This window comes from Zophobas morio, unplaced genomic scaffold (genome assembly GCF_036711695.1).
Source record: "Zophobas morio isolate AGI-343-1 ecotype UQ-CSIRO unplaced genomic scaffold, CSIRO_AGI_Zmor_V1 ptg000108l, whole genome shotgun sequence".
NCBI lineage: Eukaryota > Metazoa > Arthropoda > Insecta > Coleoptera > Tenebrionidae > Zophobas > Zophobas morio.
In genome coordinates, this window is record NW_026972213.1 from 202,076 (window position 1) to 226,051 (window position 23,976).

Genomic DNA, 23,976 nt, shown 5'->3' on the forward strand with positions numbered 1-23,976 from the left:
TGTTTTGATTCATTTGCGTTAAACAAAGGCTTCCTCCCTTTTTATCAACCACCAAACCAACTAATTTAAACTAGCCCTTACCACATGTTTACATTCACAAAAGCATCTACAGACTGACGCTCCACCATGCCGCCCTCTGTCTCTACCAAGCCGCCTTCTAACTAAACATGCAGAACTAACCCCAAGCGCTACTAACTGTCCAACTATCCAGCAAGCGTTACCGTGCACCTGGTTGCCTATGTTTAACGATTTTTTTATTTGAATTTTTTTCTTTCAAATTCAAATTATTCAAATGTGATTTCGCGCCGCTGTTAATTAAATTCAGTGCGAAAATTTTGATTCAAATTCGGGCACCACAATAATTTCAGATAATTAACACGGATTCATGTCCAAGAGATCCAAACTATCAAATTTGCTTGAATAAACATCATCTATAAATGAAGCATTTTCTAATCGTTTACAAATCGATTCAGTCTAAATGGATTTTGCTAAAGGATTTGATCGCGTCAACCATAAATTATTAATTATGAAGTAGGATAAGCTTGGTTTTCAAGATAACACGATTAAGTGGTTGTCGTCGGTTGTTTTAGGCAGGAGTCAACAGGTCCGTATTGGTAATTTTTTATCTTGCTAATTTGACGTGCCCTCTGGTGTTCCGCAAGGTACGAATTGTGTACCCGTTCTTTTATTCTTGTTTTTAAATGACTTAGTATGCCATTTCTTGTTATTTACTATATGCTGTTGACTTGAAGATCTTTAAAATTATTCGTTGTCATAGGAATGCTGAAGACCTGCAAATGGATCTTAATAATGCATTAAGTTGGTGTAATAACAATTTGTTACCGTTGAACTCCAAGAAATGTTATCTTATTTCTTTTTCTAATATTAAGTCTAGCATTAGATTTGACTATCATATTAATAATAATTCTGTGAATCGTGTTTCTGAAATTAAAGATTTAGGCGTCATATTCAATTTAACACTGTCGTTTAAAAGCCATTATGTATATATTTCAAAGAAGGCGTTAGAAATTTGGGGCTTTATTTGGCGTCATTGCAAAGAACTATTTCCTGTTGCACTTAGAAAACAGATAATATAACGGATCTGTACGTATTTGTGTCCGTATATTTACCGTACAATGTCTCATATATCTGTCCAACCCTATGTTGAATAATAATAACAATAAAAACAATAAATTTGAGCTACCAGTGGTAACTTCCTTTTAGTTTTGTGTTCAGGGTGCATTTCTGCGACTGGCGCATCATGCAGTGAAGCGGATTCTCTTCTTGTCGTCGTTTATCAACTGAAACTATGAAGATAAAGCTGTATTAAAGCGTCTTGCAGTTTAAAATTTACTATTTCCACAGCTTTTCCTGAAAACTGCGCTTTGCAGCTGACAGTTTTAGAATCCCTGAGCGTTCATAGTTGCCCTGCGCGTTGTTTATAATGCCCTTGTCCAGATTCCCCTTCTCAGTTCGCGAAGGCGTCGCGACGTGTGTACGCGCGATTTTGTCCGTTCATTGGTGTTGTATTCTTGTCGGTAGTTGCACCTTTCGCCGATCATCCTCGATGTCGCTAAATTAAGGGACTCCCCGTTCGTTTCGGCATAAGGTTTGTTTATATGCACATTGTCAAGGCGCCCTGTGTTTACAATTCTCAATAACCTGCCTTATTATCGATTTAAGAGCCAGGCACATGTTGCAATTCTGCAGAAATGAGACCCGGATTCCCAAGAAAATCATCATCACCATGCTGATTCTAAATTAAATGAGACGATTTTGGAACCGAAATAAACGCAACACTCATAAATATGCAACTGAAATCGATACCTTGTAGTAAATGGATGGGGAGATGAAATAGTCATGAGGATGGTCTCATTTAATTTGCATTATGCTTCACTTATTGCATTTGAGAAAGTTAGCTTGACTGTCGCTTTATTTCAATTAGGGAGGAATGCAAGAGTCGGCCGTCCGCTTTTTGCGGGAAAATCGTGCTAATGTAGCTAGCCTGTCTTAATGTTACCGCTATATTATTAGATGTATGTAGGTAATACTTATAATTCGAGACGATTCATATTACTGAAAGCTCTGGCTGAGTGCCATAATGGAAATTTGATTGCATTAAACAATATCTTACTAAACCGGATTGGAATTTGAATATAATATATATTGCGGATTTCCTCCATTATTTTGTGTTCAATCTCCATATCAATTTTGTTTTTACGACGTACCTGTCGTAAATTTGAAAGATATTATCATCATAATAGCTTTGTATTAAATTGGGGATATTGTTGTCTTATGTAATAGAATAGACCTAAGAAATAATAAATCTATTTACTCATTTTTTCGTAAAACGACGTTTATTCTTGGAATAATAGGCGTTTGAAGTAAATTATGAACGTAGCAATTATTGTGATACGTTGTCGATTACGTTTTGTAAATTTGTTTCGCTCAGACGGAAGCAGTAAATGCTTAAAATTTGGCGTACCAACACAGTAATAAGGGGAAGGTGGGCGTTATATCGTCAGTTGGCACTCTATCGACAAAAATGATGGATTTATTAACTATAAATAATATGTAGTGGAAAATGCATTACAATTATTATTCTGCAAAGCGTAACGACTGGCAAGTCACGAGGTTTGAAAATAAAAAAATTGGTCGAATGTTGTTTCGACAGAAGTTCCCTTACCTTTGACGTACAATAAAACCTGTCCAGGTTTTTCGAAAAATTACACAATTTGATACTGCGAATTTTATTCTTTATAAGTTTAAATAAACATACATAAATATGTAATGTTAAAATAAATCCAAAAAAGATGTCATCAATTTTTTGGGATTTCTTGGACCTCTTGACTGAAGTAAAACTGTATGAAAAATCGAAAATCTTAATTAATATATCGTTTTTTCAGTAGCTAAAAAACAGTTACTTATTTGTTTTTCTTAAATTGATAATTTATTTTTAAAATTTTGACATCATGTGTAAAATGTACAATAAGTACTTAAAAGAGACCATGTAAATTTTTTATTTATATTTCATAGTTTTGACATAAGGTAATAGCGCCTCACTAGCATGATCAGCAGTATTCACTTATCCAAATATCTATTTTAAAGTTCAAACCTCTAATTATGTGGAGGGACTGACTTTAAAACAGCATAAGTATGAGAAAAACAAGTAAAATAAACCATTACTTAACAAAATATCTGTAAAAAAAAACATCAGGGAAACAATTAATTCCAATTTAACTAATTCTTTTTTGGTTAAAAACTATTATTATTATTCTGTTCATTTTTATAATTTTTGAGGGCTGTAAGGGATATTTAACTTCCTAATATTGTTATCACTGTTTTTATCCATGATCACACGTACCATAAATTCATATTTGGCATGTCACTAATATAAATTAAGAAAGATATGGATCCTAGAACGGATTCCTATGCTGTTCCGTATTTGTCTTGTGATCAGATTCGCGGTAATTTTTGCTAACAATATTTGTGATAATTAGGATCTTATTTATTGCACTACCACAATGAAAATTACAAGTAACAAGGTTTTTCATACTATACGTTTTCAAATGCTTTCTTGTTTCGTTAAGTTGTTGACATATGATTCCTGAATCCGAATTGATATGGTTAATATAATTTATTATCAATCGGGCGATTTAATTTAATTATTAATTAACAAATCATGTTTTTTTAAGATTTAGTTACATACTTTGGAGTTAATACCATGTACATCTCTACTGCTGGCATTATTTAATAAATTTATAGCATCTTCAATTTGATTAAAACTGTATTCTATAAATTTCAATCGACAGGTCTGTTTTCTGTTCAGATCACTTAACGAATCAATATCGGGAACATCTAAAGCCCCTAACGGAAGAAAAATAACTGTTGAAACATTCAACATCTAGGTTGGGTATTTTTATTTTTAAATAATTACATTCTATATCGCATTTTCCTCAGGGGTGTCTCTGAAAACATATTCATTAGGTATTTATTACCCTCCATTTTGGCCTTCGTTATTTTCGTCTTACATAACATTTGTATGATTTTAGTGCATCATTTGTTATTTCATTAGCCTTAATTTACTAATATCATAAAATAGTTTTAAACTACCGGGCATTCGTTTCAATTTAGTATTGTGCCAGGATATTTTGTTAGCAACAAGTTTATGGCACTTTTCAGGAAAGCAACTATTAATAGCCGACGTTATTACTTATTACATACTTAAGAAAGCCCAATTAAAATTTTCTACAACCTACTTTACATAGTTCGTTTAAATGTGGCGTAATAATCGGTTTTATTTCATTGTTGTTTTCTAAATTGTGATTATTGACTTCATGTGATACGCAGAATCAGATGAAGATATTGTGAAATTGACATGATGTTAGTGAATTTAGTATAAAAGCGGTAGCACTTCAGGGGCGAGGGAAGTTCTGTTGAAATAACCATCGACCAATTTTTATATTTAGTGTGCAGCATGAGCTCCAGTAGATAAATATGAATTTGAAGGAAAAACTAACCTCTTTTTTACTTCCCGAGCATAAGCGAAGAAAATATTGTAATCGAGTCCGTCGACCGACAACATTTTTACGTTTTGTCGACCTTTAATGACACCTACAGTACGAAGAAATAAGTCTCCCGTTTCCGTCTGTCTGCCTGTCTGTCTGTCTGTCTATCTGTTCGTCTGTCTATCCTTCTGTCCGGATTTTTCTTAGACAGATAATTTCTAAAAGCGAAAAATTTAAAATTTTGAGTCTATACATAATACGGAAACCAAGCACAGGACGTCCAAAAATTACCACCGAAAATGAAGATAGTCAATTCTCGCTGTGACGTTTATTTTGCTCATGCGTTGTCCATCTGTCGTGGCGTAAAAAGACAAATTTACAATTTAAAATTTTTAGTTTATCCATATTTTCTTTTGATATAGAATTTTATCGAAGTATATCAACTTTTTTTTATAATTCGTCGATCAAATGTGTGTAAAGTATATTATTTAAAAAATAATAATCAATTAGGTACAATTTTCTGTCGAATGGAAATAATATTTTTTTTGTTGTGTCTGTCTCAGGCAACATAATGTCGTCTTTTTCACGTGAATAAATGGTCATCAATTACGTCATAGTGACCAAAGATTTCACGTGATATTGACGTACCAATGACGGTCAAATGTCTCGTCCAGATGACGTCATTTTCTAACGAACTATTGACGTGATGTACTGGCGTCTTAGAGTCGTCATTTTGTAACAAACTATTGACGTGATGTACTGACGTCTTAGAGACGACATTTATTGTCCATCTTAAGACGTTTTTTATATTTTGATTTTTAGAAAAAAAGATGCAATAAATAAAACGCTGAAATAATTGTATATTTTTGTATTGTTTACCTTAAATAAAATATTATAATTCGGTATAATCACCAGGTAAATCCCAAAACAAAATATATATTAATTAAAGTTAAAACAACTTATTAGTGTAAAACAATTAAATGTACTACAATTCTGTACAACCAACAATGAACTTCAATAAACAAATAAAAAAATATATGTCAATTAAACAAATTAAAGATAAACCACTCCTAAGAACACAAACAAAAAAAAGGTAAACAAAAATAAACGTTGCAATAAAATATGCTATTTAAAGAAAAATCGGTTTTAAAAACACAAAGAAATCTATTTACAAAAAATAAAAAAAAAACCTAGAATAAAGGGAAAAGACAATTGAATCGCATTGTTGTTACCTGTTACTTGATTTAAAAATGCACTGTAAAACTTTCTAATTCACGACGACTTGACTGCCCCCAACACACAAAAAAGTACCGTTAAGAATTAATTCTGTTTTAACAATCATATTAATAACCTAAGTTTTTTAATTTTGCCTAAATTTATTGCACTGAAAAGAAAAACCCGTTAAGACTGCATGGATTAATGGAAATGCAATAATTTTTTCGTCAATGGACAATAGCAAGCATTTGGGTATTATTAAATTTAAGGGATGCTTAAAGCAGAAGACAAATTCTGCATTTTAAAAATGCTAAATTTACTTGAAGCTAACGGATAATCGTAAAATGGTTGCATTGACAAAAACGTATAGCCTATCAGGAAAATCTCGTTGTCGATACTTTTTACAATGAAGCGAAATGTGCCATGTATAGTAAGTTACCAAAAAGTATCGTAGTATTACAGACATCTACCTGTATATAATATCCAATATTATGTTATATGTATATATGAATTCATTGTATTTTTTTTAACTTACAAAGAAATCTGCTTGTTCTAATAGGCAAAGATAATCTTGTAATTCGTCAAAATTTGTTTAGGTGTGGTCTTGGCGGCATAACTTCTATTGTTGTTTTCTTTTTCAGTTGTCAGATTTGATGACGTTTCCATGTTGGAGATTTTTTCACTCGTTTCCTTTAGCATTTCTTTCGTTTCGCACATGTGCTTTGTATTTGTTTCAAATCTAGAATAAAATTATATTCATTAGCATTAAGTTCATAAAAAATTGCAGTATCATACCTTTGCAGTATTTTATGGCGCCTTATTTTCAAAAACAATCACCGTAAGTTCTTCATAATAATCAGCGGGAGTATCTTCAGTGATTAATGGTGGTCTTTCCAGCTTATCTGAAAAAACTGCTTTTGTTATCTACGTACAGTTATCAAAAATAACAGAAACACGTAAAAAGTAAAATGATTACTTTATTAGATATTAACTTACCTAGTTTAAATAAGTACAACCCACACTGAATGGCAGAAATTTTCACAAAACTGCGTTAAAAATGAAGTGAGTAACGGATACACGAGAAAGTTTCGGTGGTTGAGAACCAACTGGAAATATTGGAATGCTTCACTGTGAAGTGCAATAAACATAAATACCGAAAAAAGGGAAAATCTGAATGCACGCCTCAAACATCTGATGTATTGTATAGTAAGTTGTACGGAAGTTGAGCATTATTTTTTCATTAGATGAAATAAATTTAATAAAACTAAATATTAAATCACCCTCTAATTTTTTTGATAACCATCATCACTTTATAAACGTCTTTATAAAATCAAAATTCAAGGAAGGAATTCCTCAAAACCTTGTTCTGTTTTAGGGACAATGGACAAAGAATTTTTATGACTTTGTTTGTGTCGTAGGGTCTTTTCACTATTATACGCTCAACCCCGGATGTTCTATTTATAATTTGCCAAGCAGGTACTTACAAAATAACACTTCCAGAGTAAACAAGTTTTCAGAAATAATTATTTTATTAGAACTTATTAGAATAAAAAAACTTGTCTTTGGTGTATTTCTAATAAAGGCGTTGTATGTTTAGCTCTAAAAATAATTAAGCATTATGAAGGCCACTTTTTAAAGAATACGACGACCCACATCTAATTGATCATATAATCTATAAAAAATGACGAAGAAAAGACGGCGTTTTGACGTCATTAATTGACGTCAGAAGTAAGTCATAAAAATCTCGTCATAATCACGTGATTTTTTGGGCGAATGACGTCGCCGACGAGTTATGACCAAAAATTGACGTGAATTAGACGACAGTCTGCTGCTTGGGGTTATGCATTATTTCGTGTTTTCTATATCTATAGTTTGGTCTTGAAAGATGAAGTTCACGTGCGACATAAATTTGTGACAATAAATTGATAAGTGATGATGATGAGGATGAAAATAAAAATAATGATCATAGTTTTTTTTTCGACTGGTAAAAGTCAATTCAAGATCATTTTTGGACGTTCTGGGTAAAAATTTATAACTACTTTAGTTTTTTCTGTCCTCATTAATTTGCTGCTAGTCGAGGAACTTTGTTAAATTTGCCAAAAACAAACAACATATTTTTTGTTAATTTTCACAACACATTCTTGTATTTAAAGTCTAATTATTATTAGTTGCACTTAGAAATAAGAGGAATTCAGGTCGGTCGCCTTCATGCTTTATACGTCTTCACAAAATAAATTTTGTCCTAATAAAATACAGCTTTTAATCTGGTGAGTAAATAAAATATTGTTAAATTTTAGTTAAACAATTTCGATTTATTGATTGGTTAAATTCATATAAAGCAGTGTTATATATTGATATATAAAATGCTACTTGTGATGTTAACTTGAATAAAACTAGTAAGATACAAAAAATATACTTTTATTCGTTAAATAAATATGGCGAGGACATTGTTCAACATGCCTGGAAAAATATGTCAAGGATAGTTAGCGTAGAAATATGGAAAGTTAATAATAAAGCTATAAGCAGCTGGAAAGTCTGCTAAAGTATGGGAAAATCAGAGAAAGTAATTGGCAATCGAAGGAAGCTGAATCGAAGTTGACAAAACTTTATTATGAAGTTAAGGAAATCAAACACATATAAGGAGTGTAGTGCAATATTACCGATGTGGCCGTTAACCAAACTGGTACTTCTGATGAAAATGGGGTTATTTTATTTGGCAATTACATGGTGTCACATTTAATGTCTAGACCTTTATGGAATTCACTCTCAATCTAAAATTTTAATACAACATACAAATAAAAATATCTGGTAAACATCTTTAACATTTCTTTAGTAACAGACAAACTGAAACAAAATGTGGACATAAAACAGATATTTATTACACAATAAAAATGTTTATGATTTTTACGTTCCTAACGATATCTAGAGAAACTACTGTTGTGGGATTTCACTTTTTGTCGTCATTTCGCACCTTCAATGAGTACTTCTGTACTTTATGTTGTTCGTCTAAAGGTATAAACAGTGTAGATGACATTGTAGAGACAAAATAGTAGCTTTTATTAATTAATAATTATGATACATACATATATGTACATGGCTGAGTTAAAATAAAAAAAGTTTATGGAATGTATTTAATAATTTTAACAATTCAGACATTTCAGTTTATTCAACAAGTAAATAGTTTCCATGCTGTTTTCTGCCATTTTCAACATTGTTTGTGATATTTGTGTTGAAATTACCAAACAAAATTTCGAATTGTTTTTTTTTGGATGTAGCCTATGGATAAATTGTGTTCGAATGTTTTGCTGCGGGCAGACTCCGTCCCGTTAATTTGACTGTATTTTATGCATACTTTCATTCAATTTTTTTATTTCAATTTTAAATGAATATAACTCAGTTTTACAGTTAGTAGAGATAATTTAAACGCATACATAATTGCCTTACTGTGAAAACTCCTGCAAAAAAGTTCAAACGGTGTCACGAATATTGTTCATTGATTATTTTATTATTAATAATTCACAATGTCTTGGGAAAATGTTGTCTTTGACTGATTACGTCTGAGACAATCACGCATAGAAAAATCGATTTTATACATAAGCATTAATAATTTCTGTTATTGGCTAGTTTATTTCGATTAAATTCACGGGTATTTTTTCAATAATGCGGATAATAGTAACTACTCCTATTATTAACTCATATATACATCGGTAATCTCCAGTTGAATTATGGAAAGCTTTAACCTTTAATAGACTCTGTCGGAGGAAAGATTTCTTACACGGACCAGACGTTTATTTAACATTAGTTAAATTTAGAAGATGTTGGTAGTGACCGATGGATTCAATTTTGTCACAAATTTTGCGGAAAACTTCTAAAAATCTCTTCAGCAGCTTCGGCCTCCTTAGGTCCCATCGGTATATAATATATCTTTCAATGGTTGTTTAGCATTCACTTATGTTAGTTTGCTTGCCTTAAGCATACAAGGTTAAATAATTTAGAATGCTACACAAGCATTGAACTATGCTGTACTGGTGTACTAAGGAAATCGAATTTGCAGTCTACAAATTTTCATTGAGCTGCCCAACCTTTAGCATTGTAAGTTTATCTCTAGATTTTACACATTAGCTTTTGCTGATCGTCGTAAAAAGTCATGTGTCGCTATGTGAAATTTCCTCACAACAGAATATCATGATCAAACTAGTACTTATTTATCCTTCGATAATGGAAAAATGTTTATGTTAAGGGTTTTTGAAAAACATATTGTCATTATTTTTATCGATATCTATTATTTCTGAAAAAGGATAAAAAATAACCGCAAATTTATATTTGATGTTATCTTTAAAACAATTTTCCACAAAAAAATTGGAACAAATTTGTGGTGTGATAATTTACAAATATCTGATTTTTAAGGTTAGTTCAGAAATATTTACAATTTCAGTTATGATGTTGTTACATAAAAAAAAAACTGTTTTACTTTCGAAATGTACTCACTCATTGTGTGTACTATTTATGTGTAGTTGCTATACGATAAAAGAAAGTGAAATTGATTTGTAAAATACGAGTCTAAAATACCGCCATATTTCACTTGAAAATTCCTGCTAGAAAACTTATTAACAGGACCCAAAGTTTTTCCACGTAAATCCTTATGGGTATATACTAAATTTTCCATTCTCCGCAAATACAGGTTACACATTCAATGGATTGACATTTTTTTTTAATTTGAGGCAAAACTTTAGACGAAAATATTCGTATTACTAAAACTATAAAATTAATGATGATTAGAGTTAACAGGCTAGCAATATAATTTGTAGTCGAGTCATTCTTGGGAAGGATTTAGCATGTCGTAGGCATCAAATATAAAATTAATGCTAAATCAGGCTTCTTCATTATAATAGGTTATGCTCCACCAAATTTTCCCTTTGTGGAATATGTTTCTTTTATAGACTCTATTACATCACTGCAGTCTTTATATGACCCGAAAGTTCTAATCCTGGGTGATTTTAACATTCCTGGGTTCTGGGAACAAGCTAACAGAAAAGGTTTAAAAAGTAACAAAGTTCAGCAATTTGAGAGTTTGGCAGCTTTTTTTGATATGCTACAGTATAACAATGTTTTGAACAAGGATAATCGTACACTAGATCTCATTTTCTTAAATTTTAATATTAATGTTGCTCGTGCTGTTTTAACGAAAAAGGTTATTTCTCAAGGAAGTGACAATAAGCAAGAAAACAAAAAAAGGAAGCTTATAAGATGTAAATATGAGTTCAAAATCGGTTTATTAGGATTTTAGTTGTTGCCTTTATGAGTGCCTGTTTTAGGTTTAGAAAGTTAAAGATAATTAAAATTAATTTTGTTAAAAACTTTTCCATAATGTAGTTTTAGACGCAGCAGTATCATTTCAGAGAACGCATAAGGATTTAGTTTCACAGATGACTATTACAATTATAATGCTTGCCCGATATTTTCCACAACATTCAGCTAAGTTCATGAATATGTAATATATCTAAGTATATAGTCTGTTTGTGTGAGAGTTAAGTACTTGTGGTGGCACAATAACACGTCGGTAAGCGGAGAAAGATACGTCGCCTCGTGGTCTAGTGGTCTGGATACTTGCCCGAAAAGTGAGAGGCGTGGGTTCGACTGCCACCGAGGTAACAACATTTTTCTCCGCTTACCCGCTTACCCGCTTACCCACATACTAAATACTCGTTCTGTTGAGTACTTTCACAATGAAGCTAATTCGTGTAATTTAAGATCGTAAAAAAGCTAACGCAGCAATGGTAATAATATATTAGAGAAAATAGTATATTTTGCAACAAAACATTAAAGTCATACTTTTATCGTGTGTTTAGTATTGTCTCGCGAGCCGCGCAGCGAACGAAAAAATCGACTTTCAACTCGAGTCGCAAGAGCCATTATTTTCTACAAAACATAAAAATGAACATAGCTATGAATTAAAAATATATATATTTTTACGTTTTCGTAATATGCTTATTATATATTTTAGCGAGTTGCATTGTCTATCCCATATGTGGCCAAAGATTCATCTAATTGTTGTAAAATTTATAATGGATATTAACAATTGTATACAAAAGTGGTAAATTTGTTTTTCCCTTACGCTCAGGAAGTATTGTAATTGAGTCCGTCGGCCGACTCTCTACTTTTACATTTTCTCGACCTTTCATGACCCCTAGAGTACGAAGAAATGGGTCTCCCGTTTTCGTCTATCTGTCCGTCTGTCTGCCGTCCCGGATTTTTATTAGACAGATAACCTCCGAAAGTACTGGGCCGATTGTTGTCAAATTTTGTGTTCATATTACGAATATCATGTAGATGGTAAAACGCCAACCAAAATTTGCCTAATCATCTCCACCAACAATGTGATGACGTCACTTCAAAACTGTACATGGTAAATGGGTTTTAAATTGTATGAAATAGCATAGTCCTACACATGTAGTTTACGACTACGTATTGAGTTTTTACCCGAAAAATCCAGATTTTTGGAAAAAATCAAAACTATAAAACAACATTTTGCAATTTAATTTTGAATCTGCAAGTCTGCGAATGCTTTGAAATCTTGCAAATGATTTACAGTTATGATAAGCATGATACATTTTTAATCAAAATATATTTATTTATCCCGTCCAAAAAATTTGTACTTGTGATTTATCATTCCATTCATATTTTTTGGATTTGCATATACAGGGAAAGAATAATAATAATAACATTCAGAATATTGTGTTCAATGGAGGCTTATAAATAATTTTAGTCATCTGTTTTGAGACGATAAACTCATTCAAATCAAACAAATGTCTACGTGACATTCTTCGGATGTATAAACATTAACAAATTTAGTACTTCGTATATTGCTCAGACAGCTTTATTCCCGTTGATAATGAGCTATAATAATTTTTTTGCACTCATGCTTTTTTTGATGACCTTCGCGCATTCACCAGGATGAGAGAAGTTCGGCATACGTGCTTTTTGCTTTCCGTTGCCATGGTAACCTTAAAATAGCCCGGAAACGTTAAATTGCTAAGTGTTTCCTAACTTTTAACCACCTTGTACTTCGAATTTGTTTAATTCATGTGAACGACAAGCCCCGCAGGCCTAAAACATTAAAAAACAACATTTGTGAACAAGAATTATTCATCACTTGCTTTTTTGAAAAAAAAAAAAAAAATAGAATTTGTTCCGAATTCGCTACTCTTGTCTTTTCAGATTTGAAATCTGCCAGTTTTTTTAAGTTTTTAATTTTTGGTGTGTTCTGGCTTACAAAGAGCGTATCAAATAAATTAAATATTTGTTTCAACTTTACTCCGTCATTTGGAAACAGTTTAGTTTAATGTAGTAGTTTGGTAACAGCAGCCTTTGAAACTTCCCACAGTGTGCGAAATCTGGAAGTTTTCCATTCCACATACCAAAAACCACATTGTGATTTTACGCTAAATGAAACCACGATTGTAGAAATAACAGAATGTTCTAATAAACCATCTTTGCTTCTTTGAATGCCCAAGCCATTTAAAATACTTTATAATTATGTCTGGTTCGCTGAATAATAAGCGAGATCAATAACTAGCGTTTGTTTTACACGTTCCCTCCAAACAATCGATAACGTCATTTCAAAATCTTGTTGTAAATCTTTCATGAAATATGCAGCATACTGTGTGCTTTAGTAATCCCCCGTTGTTTTTAAGCGTAATGATACAGGTTGCTATAAACATATCTGTATAGATTATAAACGATAAAACTGTTGCAATTCACACTAAAATCCCTACAAATATTTTTTTTTAACTTTGCAAAGACAAAAACTCTGCTTGGCTACCTATAATCGCTTGAAAGTTGAGAAGATCGTTCACAATAATCATTAAATTGCTCTTTTTCTCACTTTGTAAAAGTACCTACACAAGAAATTAATGTATATTTTATCGATTGTTTAAGAAAAAACTGTCTAGTTTTGCTGAAAGATCTAAAATACAATGATATTACGAATGTGATAGATTTTACATATCCAAGTTAATACATTCAAAAAAACCTTTCTTTAAAAATGAGTTCTGATAATGAATAGTGAGAAATTTCATGTTAACGACGATTGTTCTATTTCAAGGTATAATTCTGATTTATTTCTTATGAAATTTGTCAACAAGAAATATTTCTACAAGTATTGTTCAAAGCTCCGCTACGATAAAAAAAGTAATCACTTTTATTTAGAGCGTGTCCTACAAAGCCATGAATCCACGAACTAAAGCAAAAACATTTAATGGACGTCCAGGACGAGATAATACGGCAAGCGAATAACATTATAAATCACATTTTATCTTGACTGTACGTTTCAGATTAGTACAAACGTCTTTATTTCTTTGAGACGTGCTTTAGATTTTGCTTCGATTTTATGTATACTGCCAAACACTCGAGTGATATTCAATGCAGCTAAAAATATTGCGTAATCACTAACACCCGGTACTATTTTTGCTTGTATGTTTATTGTGCTGTAATTGTTTCGTGCGTTATTTGAGACGAATGGACCAAAATGTTGGTTGGTTTACACAAGAACACGTTAATGTGGGAATGATTACGTTTAGTGACGCTGCACTCTTCAAAACATCCTGATTCACAGGTGGCTATCTGGGGTTATGGACAAATAAAAACACAAGGAGGCTGTTCAGACTTTACACAGTTATTAGTGAACGTAAATATAGTGAACTGGTTTGTAATCAAAGAATTATTTTGACATTTAAATAAGTGCTAATCAGAAACAAGATGCTAATCCACTGTGATAAATGTCTTACAAATAATGCATCTTGGTATCGATCAGTGTGTATTTTGCATCAGATAGAGAACGCCTGATTAGTACAGGGAAGGATTTATTTGCATCCTTAGACGTACGGATTTGCCGATTATTTATCAAGATACATTGCCCGTCAACCGTTTTTGAAAAATGTTCCTTGTATTAGAGTGGATTACGTTACAAAAAGAGTAGAGTGGTCCACAAAAAAGATTCTGTTTTTCCTTTAGTTGCAAAATGCTAAGAAATATTTTTTTCATTAAAAGAATTAAGCTAGTTATCGAATAAACAATCATACATTTTGAGGGTCAGCTGTCTCCTCTTGTTCTGATTTTATGGTTTCTTTATAAACAAATGTTAATGTTGGGTCGTATAACTATTTTTTTTTGTTTTCTGATAATCTACAGTGCGGCTTTCCTAAATTTAATAAGTTAGGTCGAAATATTCGAAGAAGGTTTGACTAATTTTGATTAATACTATCACTGCTAACAGGTTAACTTTTTACAACACAACAGTTTTTATAGGGAAGCGTAAATGGAAAATATTGACAAGAGAAATATGCGTGATGTACACTACTGAAATTGAATACGAACATTTAATGAAAGTATTAAAAAATCGCAAGTTTCTCATAACACACCTACTCTGTATACAAAATAACGACTAACTTAAAATAAACAAAATCTAAGTAATCGTATGAATCATGTGTGTGCAATTTTATAACATACATTAAAATATTTTTACCGCCTGACTTGTCACATAGAAAAATTGGCTTGATCGTAATGCTAATGATAAAAGCAGTGATTTAGCTAAAATCGAGAATCTGACAATTGCGTAATTTATTATTACGATATTTTAAAATAATGGAGTTCTCAGTTTATGGTGTGATATTTTGTATATGTGTATATGTATCAATATTAAAAAATTGTTTCTAAGGGCGTAGTTGACCATGATTTAAAAAATCCCGTTTCGCTCATATTATGCCGTAAACGAAGAGTTTGTGTATTCTGTAACCGCTTGTTAGGAAGAATATCTGGCCAAATACCGTGATTTAATAATTCAAGAAATATCGTTGGAGATTCACATTAGAAATGTAATCAACAGATTTGTTCGAACTGGCAGTGCCAACAAACAGAAATCTCGTGGAAGACCTTCAGTATCTGACGAAGTTGTTGATGATTTGACATGACTTGAGCAGAATCTCAAAACATCTTTGACAAAATTTCTTCAGCAGTCAGGAGTTCCTGTTGCAATATGAAATTGAACAATGGGCATTGACGAAAGGATTACAGAACATTTTTTAAATTAAAATTGTTTCTTTTTATTGTAAAAGATATGAAGCATTTAGGCAACCAGTTATACAGATACGTGTGGCATTTGTCTTGCGTCTCCTTGGACATTTAGTACGGCTTAAAACTGAGAGGCGGCACGTGTTCATGCCCTACCTCGACCCTATAATCATTTATAGAAACCCTGTACAAAATCATATTTTGAACAACAGTGTGGTTTAATATTGTAATAGTTGAAAGTTCTGTTAGTGCAATTTTCTAGTTTTGAGGCTGATTATTATTTTTGGAACTTTTTAAGAAAGTGTAACTGGAAATAGTATCGGATCAACTCACGTTATGGCAGGACATCTATATAAATATAGTACAACCGATGTTAAATTATTATTGATTTTCTTAGACAGGTTAAAACGCGTAAAACTGAATAATCGCGAATGCTTCTCCCTTAATGTTTTTACAGAAAACTTGTGAGTAGGTGAAGGTTCTAGAAAATTATATTCACTTATTATAATCAGAAATTTCAGTATTATTGAACACTGGACGTCAACAAAGTAAAATCTATTATCCATAAAAATTAAGCCGGTGTTGCATGGAGCTAAAGTTAATTATTAATATTAAATTTATCATCATTTCAATATTGCGAAATTTACGTTTCCATTACTCGGAAAAATAACCTCGTTTTTGAGTATTATGGAATAAACTGGAAAACATTCTTTAATAAAGTGGTATTACAGTGGAATTTAGCTACATGTCCGAGAAATTTTCCTGTCTTTATATTACGAAAGCTAAAAGATTTGTAAAATTATTAAATAAATTTCGTAGTAATCTTACATAAAAATAAAATGAATTTTCCTTGGGGAGTCTTATTATGTTATTAAGGATGAAATGTTATTTTGCATTTGGGCTTTTGATCGATCAGTAATTATAAATTTTTTAGTGTCTTGTTAATTCTTTCTTTATGAATTTAAAAATCATGGAATAAAATGGAGATTGGTTTTAAAAGTTTACTGCAAAATTAAATGTTACGAAAGAAAATACATATATCAATAGAAAATAATACGTAGGCCCACATTCATGAGAGAAAGAAAAGCTGTTTAATGTCGGGTACTAGGTGAGAGCCCCTCGATACTAATAAAAGAATCTAAAAATAATAAAAAAATGCAGTGTTTAAGATGAATTTGTTTTATTAATTTCAAAAGAAGCCTTTTTTTAAATCTATGCCTGTTTCTTCGTCACACCAATGTTGGCACTGGGTACAGCAAATCCTTTTGGAATCAGCAGTATTTTTGAGTAAGGACAGTAAAAATATTCTGCATCTAGCTTTTCTTGTTCCAAGTGGTCGTCACTAGATGAACTGTTAGATTAGCTTATTTTTGGAGTCGTCTCATCTGTTTTACTTCGTTTATTTTTAGTTAGTTTACTTGGTACTACAAGGCTTTTATAAATGATTATTATAATATATATAAATTGATGCGTAGTTTAATTTTTAGAACTCATGGTGGTTGCGTACAAAAATTTTGTTTTTGTGCTAGGAAGCGAAGATTGTGAAAATGGTTTCTTCTGTTGAACAAGATACTTTCATCGTTATGTCTTGTCATCGCAATGGGACATTCGTAAACGAAGAGTTCATGTATTCTGTAACCTCTTGTATCCAAGAATATCTGACCAAATACCGTGATTTAATAATTCAAGAAACATCGTTAGAGGCTCACATTAGAGACGTAATCAACAGATTTGTTCGAACTGGCGGTACCAACAAAGAGAAATCTGGTGGAAGACTTCATCTGAGGAAATTGTTGATGATTTGAGACGACTTGAGTAGAATTGAACAATTCAACAACGGGTACAAAGTATTGTCGAAAGGATGTTAAAAAGAGAATGAACATGTGCCTTGAATATAATGATGAACATTTTCAACATTTACTGTGCTGTTTAACCGCAATAAATTTGCTTCTTTTTATCGTAATGAATAAGTTTTATTTTTTAAAAACATTAAGTGTTTAGGCAACCAGTTATACACATGTGTGATTTTTGTCATGCGTCCTTGGGCACTTGGTACGGATCTCCGTACAGTTAAATCTGAAAGGCGGCACGTTTACATGACCTACTGCGACCCTATAATCATTTATAGAAACCCTGTATATGGAGACAGGTGAGCAAAGCGTGGATATATATATAGGCTATAATAGTGTTGCAGAAGATGGCATTTTTTGCTTGTCTTTTTTATAGATTCAGCTTCAGTGGATTTAACCAAGCTAATATTTTGGCTTATATTATACTTTCAAAAACATTTGGTTCTGTGTCAGTTCTTTTATGGATAGAGTCAATGACAAATTCATCTCTCGAAAAATGTTTGACTGATGGAGATATATATCATACTTTCTGAAGCTATTTCACAATTGATGCACATAAATACGCCTTTAACATTAATTCAGGTATTTAGCATGCTGTAATAATTCTTCTTGGATTAATTTCAACCAGCGCATCACTTTCGGCAGCATGGTATACAAATAGCGGTATGAATCTCAGAACTAGGAGCGGTAATTTGCGTGTTGAGTGTGGGGGTGAGCACACAAGATGAACAAGATTTTCTCTGACAATATCAACAAGATTAAGGTTCCTTGAGTGAGAATAATGTTCATCGAGAATTCAAAGGATCTACTTAGGTTCATAAATCTTAACTTAACCAATAAAATGGCTTAACCAAACAGTGAAGATGTCATGTTGGATCCATCCCGATGTGATGTTGTCAGGAGGTTCCTCTTTGAGAAGTTCCGGGTTCATATTTGTACGCGAAAACGGAAAACATCAACATTATTATTATTATTATTATTATTAGTTTTGCGTTCGGGCAGAGGCCTAGCCTGTTATGCCCGCGCTACCTAACTACCTAACTAACAAACGAATCCAATTAATTTTATCCATTATAATTATCAAATTTAATTTTGAAATTTGTCACTGTATCAGCTTCAACAATACTGGCTGGTAAGGCGTTCCACGTCTCGAAAACTCTATTGGAAATAAAATGTTGCCTCACTGTGGAGCGGAATTTATCCTTCACTAGTTTAAAACAATGCCCTCTAGTTCTACTAAGTGTATTCAGGGGAAACAAATGCCTGATGGGTGATTGCGGATCTTTAAGCGCCCGAAAAGTTAAAATTAGGTCACCTCTCTTACGCCGATTGGAAAGCGTTGGAAGACCCATCATTACAAGTCTGTCAGCATACTGCGGCCGAATTCTACCAAATGGAATTCTTGTGGCCCTTCTTTGCACAGATTCTAATAGCTCTATATCCCGTTGAAAAATCGGAGACCAGATGTAATTGGCAAACTCAAGAACTGGCCTGACATAACTCTTATAGAGCTTGCTAATGACAGATATATGACTTCTCGCAAATGCTCTCTCCAACAAATACACCATTTTGTTCGCCTTTCTAATAGTACTCAAGACATGTTCAGACCAAGAAAGAGTGGACGTGACAAGTACCCCTAAGTCGACGTGAGAATCAGATTTACACATATCTACACCGTCTATCAAATAGGTATGTTGGGGATTGGCGTTCCCAATGTAAAGAACTCTACATTTTGCAATATTAAGTGGAAGTAACCATTCCGAGCTCCATTTGCACACTTCCAGAAGGTCTTGAGTCAATGCCATCCAGCTATTACTTAAGTTATACAATTTAACATCATCTGCGTACATGGCAAATGAGGACCTCAACCTAAATTTCAAATCGGCTGTATAAACTATGAACAGTAGCGGCCCAAGAACGGATCCCTGCGGCACACCACTTAAAACTTGTACACAGTTACTTAACGCACCACCGACCCTCACTCTGAATGTCCGCTCCGATAAGAAAGCGTCAATCCACTGGTAAAGATTTCCCCTAATACCTAAATGCTGGAGCTTAAACAACAAATGACGCTTGGGCACACGATCAAAAGCTTTAGAGAAATCCAAGTAGATGACATCAACCGAGTTTCCCAAGTCAAGTTCTTTTGTCCAGTCAGAAAGACAACAAAGAAGATTGGATATGATGGATTTTCCCGGGAGGAAACCATGCTGCTCCATTGGTACAAGTTGATGTTCAGTAACAAATTTTAGGATGGATTCATAAATTACTGATTCCATTATCTTAACAACTAACGAAGTCAAACTAACAGGGCGATAATTTGTTGAACAGAACTTGTCCCCTTTTTTAAATATAGGGCGAACTATGGCTATCCTCCAGTCACTCGGTAGAGTTCCCTGGGAGAAGGACTGCTCCATCAGACGACTTAAAGGTTGCGCAAGAGAGTCAGCACAGTTTAGCAAAAGCGAGGCATTAATTTCATCTGGACCAGGCGACTTAGTACATTTTAATTTTTTCAGTTTCGCGCAAACGACCGTTTCTGGAAACTCAACACTGTCAAGATAAAGACCATGACTAGGTCCAGCCAAGCTTGGAAGTATGTTGTTCGGCGCAATCGTGAATGCACTAGAAAAAGTTTGTGCAAAAATCTCAGCCACACTAGCACAATCCTCGATGACACGACCATTTTCATCTTTTAGTTGCGGAGTGGTAACCGAGCCAGATATTTGATTCCGAACATGTTTGTAAAAACGTTTGACGTCATTGTGATCAGCAATGCGTCTCTCATAAGCAATGCGAGCATCTTTAATTGTGGTTAAGAGCCGATTTGAGAAATCTCTGTGAATTTTGTAGTCCTTGTCGCTGCTCGATCGTTTAAACTTCCGCCATAAAGCTCGTTTAGTCCTCACAAGTTTTAAAATCTTTGCAGTTATCCATGGTTTGGTTGAGGATCTTTTTACCGTGATAACAGCGGAATGTTTCGAAACCGTGCTTCGAAGTACATTTTTAAACACCTGCCAGTTTTGTTCAATTGATTGGTCAGAGAGTAAAGTGAACCAATCTAATTTTTTGAGGTCTTCGTTAACAGATTTATAGTCTGTAACAGTTCTCAAAAATGAAACCGTTCTTTCTCTACGAAAGGTACAAATCTGCATATTGACCTTGAGAACTACATGGTCAGAGTTACCAACTGGATCAAGATACTCTAAATTAGCTAGTAAATCATCATTGGGTGTATATTCTTTAAAGAAGCGCACGTATGGAGGAGCTGACTTCGGGTTAGACCGCTACACTATAGATCGGGTCCTTGCTTTCTGGATGTTATGAAAATGGTTTATTCTATTGAACAAAACACTTTCTTTGTTATTTCTTGTCATCGCAATGGGACATTCGTAAACGAAGAGTGTATGTATTCTGTAACCGCTTGTAAGCAAGAATATTTGGCCAAATACCGTGATTTAATAATGTAAGAAACATCGTTAGAGGCTCACATTAGAGATGTAAGCAACAGATTTGTTCGAATTCGCAGTGTCAACAAAGGGAAATCTCCTGAAAGACCTTCAGTATCTGAGGAAGTTGTTGATGATTTAAGACGGCTTGAGCAGAATCTGCAAACATCTTTGACAAGATTTCCTCGGCAGCCAGGAGTTCCTGTTGCAACATGAAATTGCATGAATATTGACGAAAGGATTACAGAACATTTTTTCTCCACGCCATTAGTGAATTTAATAACTCCAAAATCATTTTTAATAATAGAAAGTAAAAATTCTCAAACACTTGCTCCTTATGTATTTTGCATGTATTTTTCATTCTATAACAAGTGACAGAATATTCATTCTATAATAATGTTAAACGAAATACATAGATTGCCATGAATTTCAAAACTGTTACTGTCAGATTAAATGCGGCGTCTTAGTTGTTTCGAGAGCAAGTTTTAATAAAAAAAAAAAAATGAGTGAAAAACCGAGTGAATCAGATGCGGAATTTGATAATGTTTCACCTGAAATTATAAAGTCTGCAAATAATGTAATCCAGAACCTCCGGCCACAAAAATCGAGAAATGAATATGAAAAGTATTATGCACTGTTTTTGGAGACTGGCAACAAAAAAAGAAACCTGACTCCTTTTCCGAAAATCATCTACTCTTTGGAAAATATATTCAATAGTAGCTAAGAAATCGAAGATTTTTACAGAAGAAAATATTAACCACTTCTTAAAGAATGCTCCGGATTAGATATATTTAGCCACAAAGGTATAACAATTATAATTTAAATAGCAATTTTAATAAAATGTTTTTTATAGGTCGTTCCTGTCAATGATTTTTTGGGTACTTGTCGCAAGAATGAGCTTTACAACATTAAAATTTCCGACATTAAAGATTTGGGATCGGCACTACTAATTGCAATTCCTAATTCAAAAAATAGAAAATCAAGAGAGTTTACAATCACGGGAGATTTTTATAATATTGTAAAGAAATACTAGGCTCTGAGACCGTGTGATGTTCCTTCTGATAATTTTTTTATTAATTTCCAAAAAATAAATGTTCACGACAAGTAATTGTAATTAACAAACTGGGGAATATGCCTAAACAAATACGGATATTATAACATTAAAAAAGCATGCAGGCTGGAAATCTTCTTAAGTAGCAGAAGGCTACACAGAAAATTCTTTGCAAAATCGACTAAATGTAGCAAATCAATTAGTTTCTTCAATTACTGGGTTTAATTCGTCAGTAGATTTTTCCTTAACTTTCAATTCTTCTTGCTTCACTACTGTTGAGTGTGTTAATTCTACAAACCAATTTGTTTTGAAATATATTTCGGACAATATTTCCAATGCACCAATTTTTAATTTTACCAATTGCTTAAACACTATAAACATTAATATTAATTAAGTGTAATATACTTGTTTAAATAAATAATTTATTTTGTTCAGATTTAATTGTTTTTTATTCATACTCTCTGCTGGTGGAGAAAATACAGTCTGTTACTCGGTTAGAATAAAAATTCGATCAACTCGTGGTTCCTCACGCTCACTAACGCTCGCGTTCGGAATCTTTCACTCGTAGATCGAATTTTCATTCTAACTTTGTTCCAGAATATACTATGAAATTAAGAAGAGAGTCAACATGTGGCTTGAACAAAATGGTGAACATTTTTAACATTTACTGTGTTGTTTAACAACAATAAATTTGTTTCTTTTTATTGTGATGAATTAGTTTTATTTTTTAATAAAATATGAAGTATTTATTAATATTATGACATTTAAGAAAGTCCAAAATTGAGAGGCGGCACGTTTTTATAATCTACTTCGACTCTATAATCATTTACAGAAACCCTGCAGCAAGATTTGTATTTACTTAAGCCATCAGATTCTTGTCGAAGACATTGTTTCACAACATTCTGTTTAGCGAATAAAGGAGTTTATTAATATAAATCTAACGCGATTAATTAACCTCACCTGTCTCTATCAGTTTCACATCGAATTTTAGAAAATCTTATACAAACATTAGTTTCATTTGTCTACTTCAAGTGGTATTTTTCAAACCGATATTCAAGGTGATCAGTACTCTCATGTCTTAAAATTTCACCGCCAACATGTGCAACTTAACGAACGAATCTCTGAATCTTCTATTATCTATGGCCTTCAAGGATGATAGTTCCAATTAAAGGTTTTTCTTACTTTCGATAATATGTAGATGTTGTAGGTGTAAAACCCACTTGATTCAATTTTATTTTAGTTGATAAATTGTGATAGTAATTTTGGGAAGTTATTACCAGACAGCGGACTTGACCACGTAAAGGGGTAAACCGCCAGTACAATGATGCATCTGAACTTCGCGTGTGAGCAATTAACCTTCAGCTGGTTAACTCTACGGTATTAAAAAGAGTTAGTTTTTCCTTCAAATTCACACATATCCAGCGGCGTTCATACTACACAATAGACATAAAAAGCCAATATCATAGCATTACAAACTCAGTATTATGGAAAAAAAAATATTGAGAGAACAATAATTGTTAATGTACAAAGTGTTAATGCAGTTACTTAAATTGCAACTTATCCTCGATAATTATAATAAAATAAAAATTGGTTGAAGGTTATTTCGACTGGACTTTCACATCTGTTAAACATTTAGACAAATTCAATCTTCTAGAAAAAAAAAAACTGTTGATGAGGATGAATTTGAACCCATGCGTGTAATCTTAAGTTCCTCAAAGCCAGCGCCTTAATTCCTACGGCTACGAGTTATTTGTTCGCATGTAGTACGCGAGATGAAACATGCAGAGAATGTCGCACAAATCTTTCGTAAAGTAATTGTGAATAAAAATCAATGC

The 23,976-nt window shown here is 32.7% G+C and overlaps 1 protein-coding gene across 6 annotated transcripts in view; it reads left to right on the top strand.

The window, feature by feature from the left end:
* The first annotated feature begins 1,486 nt into the window (after window positions 1-1,486).
* Window positions 1,487-23,976, top strand: part of LOC135144640 (inaD-like protein) — a 501,533-nt gene continuing 479,043 nt past the window's right edge. For 3 of the 6 annotated variants that reach the window (XR_010283205.1, XR_010283206.1, XR_010283204.1), the window contains exon 1: window positions 1,487-1,609. The gene's annotated coding sequence lies outside the window, so the exon portion shown is untranslated. The remainder of the gene's footprint in view (window positions 1,610-23,976) is intronic. The other 3 variants (XM_064076688.1, XM_064076687.1, XM_064076686.1) reach the window with 3 other exon arrangements.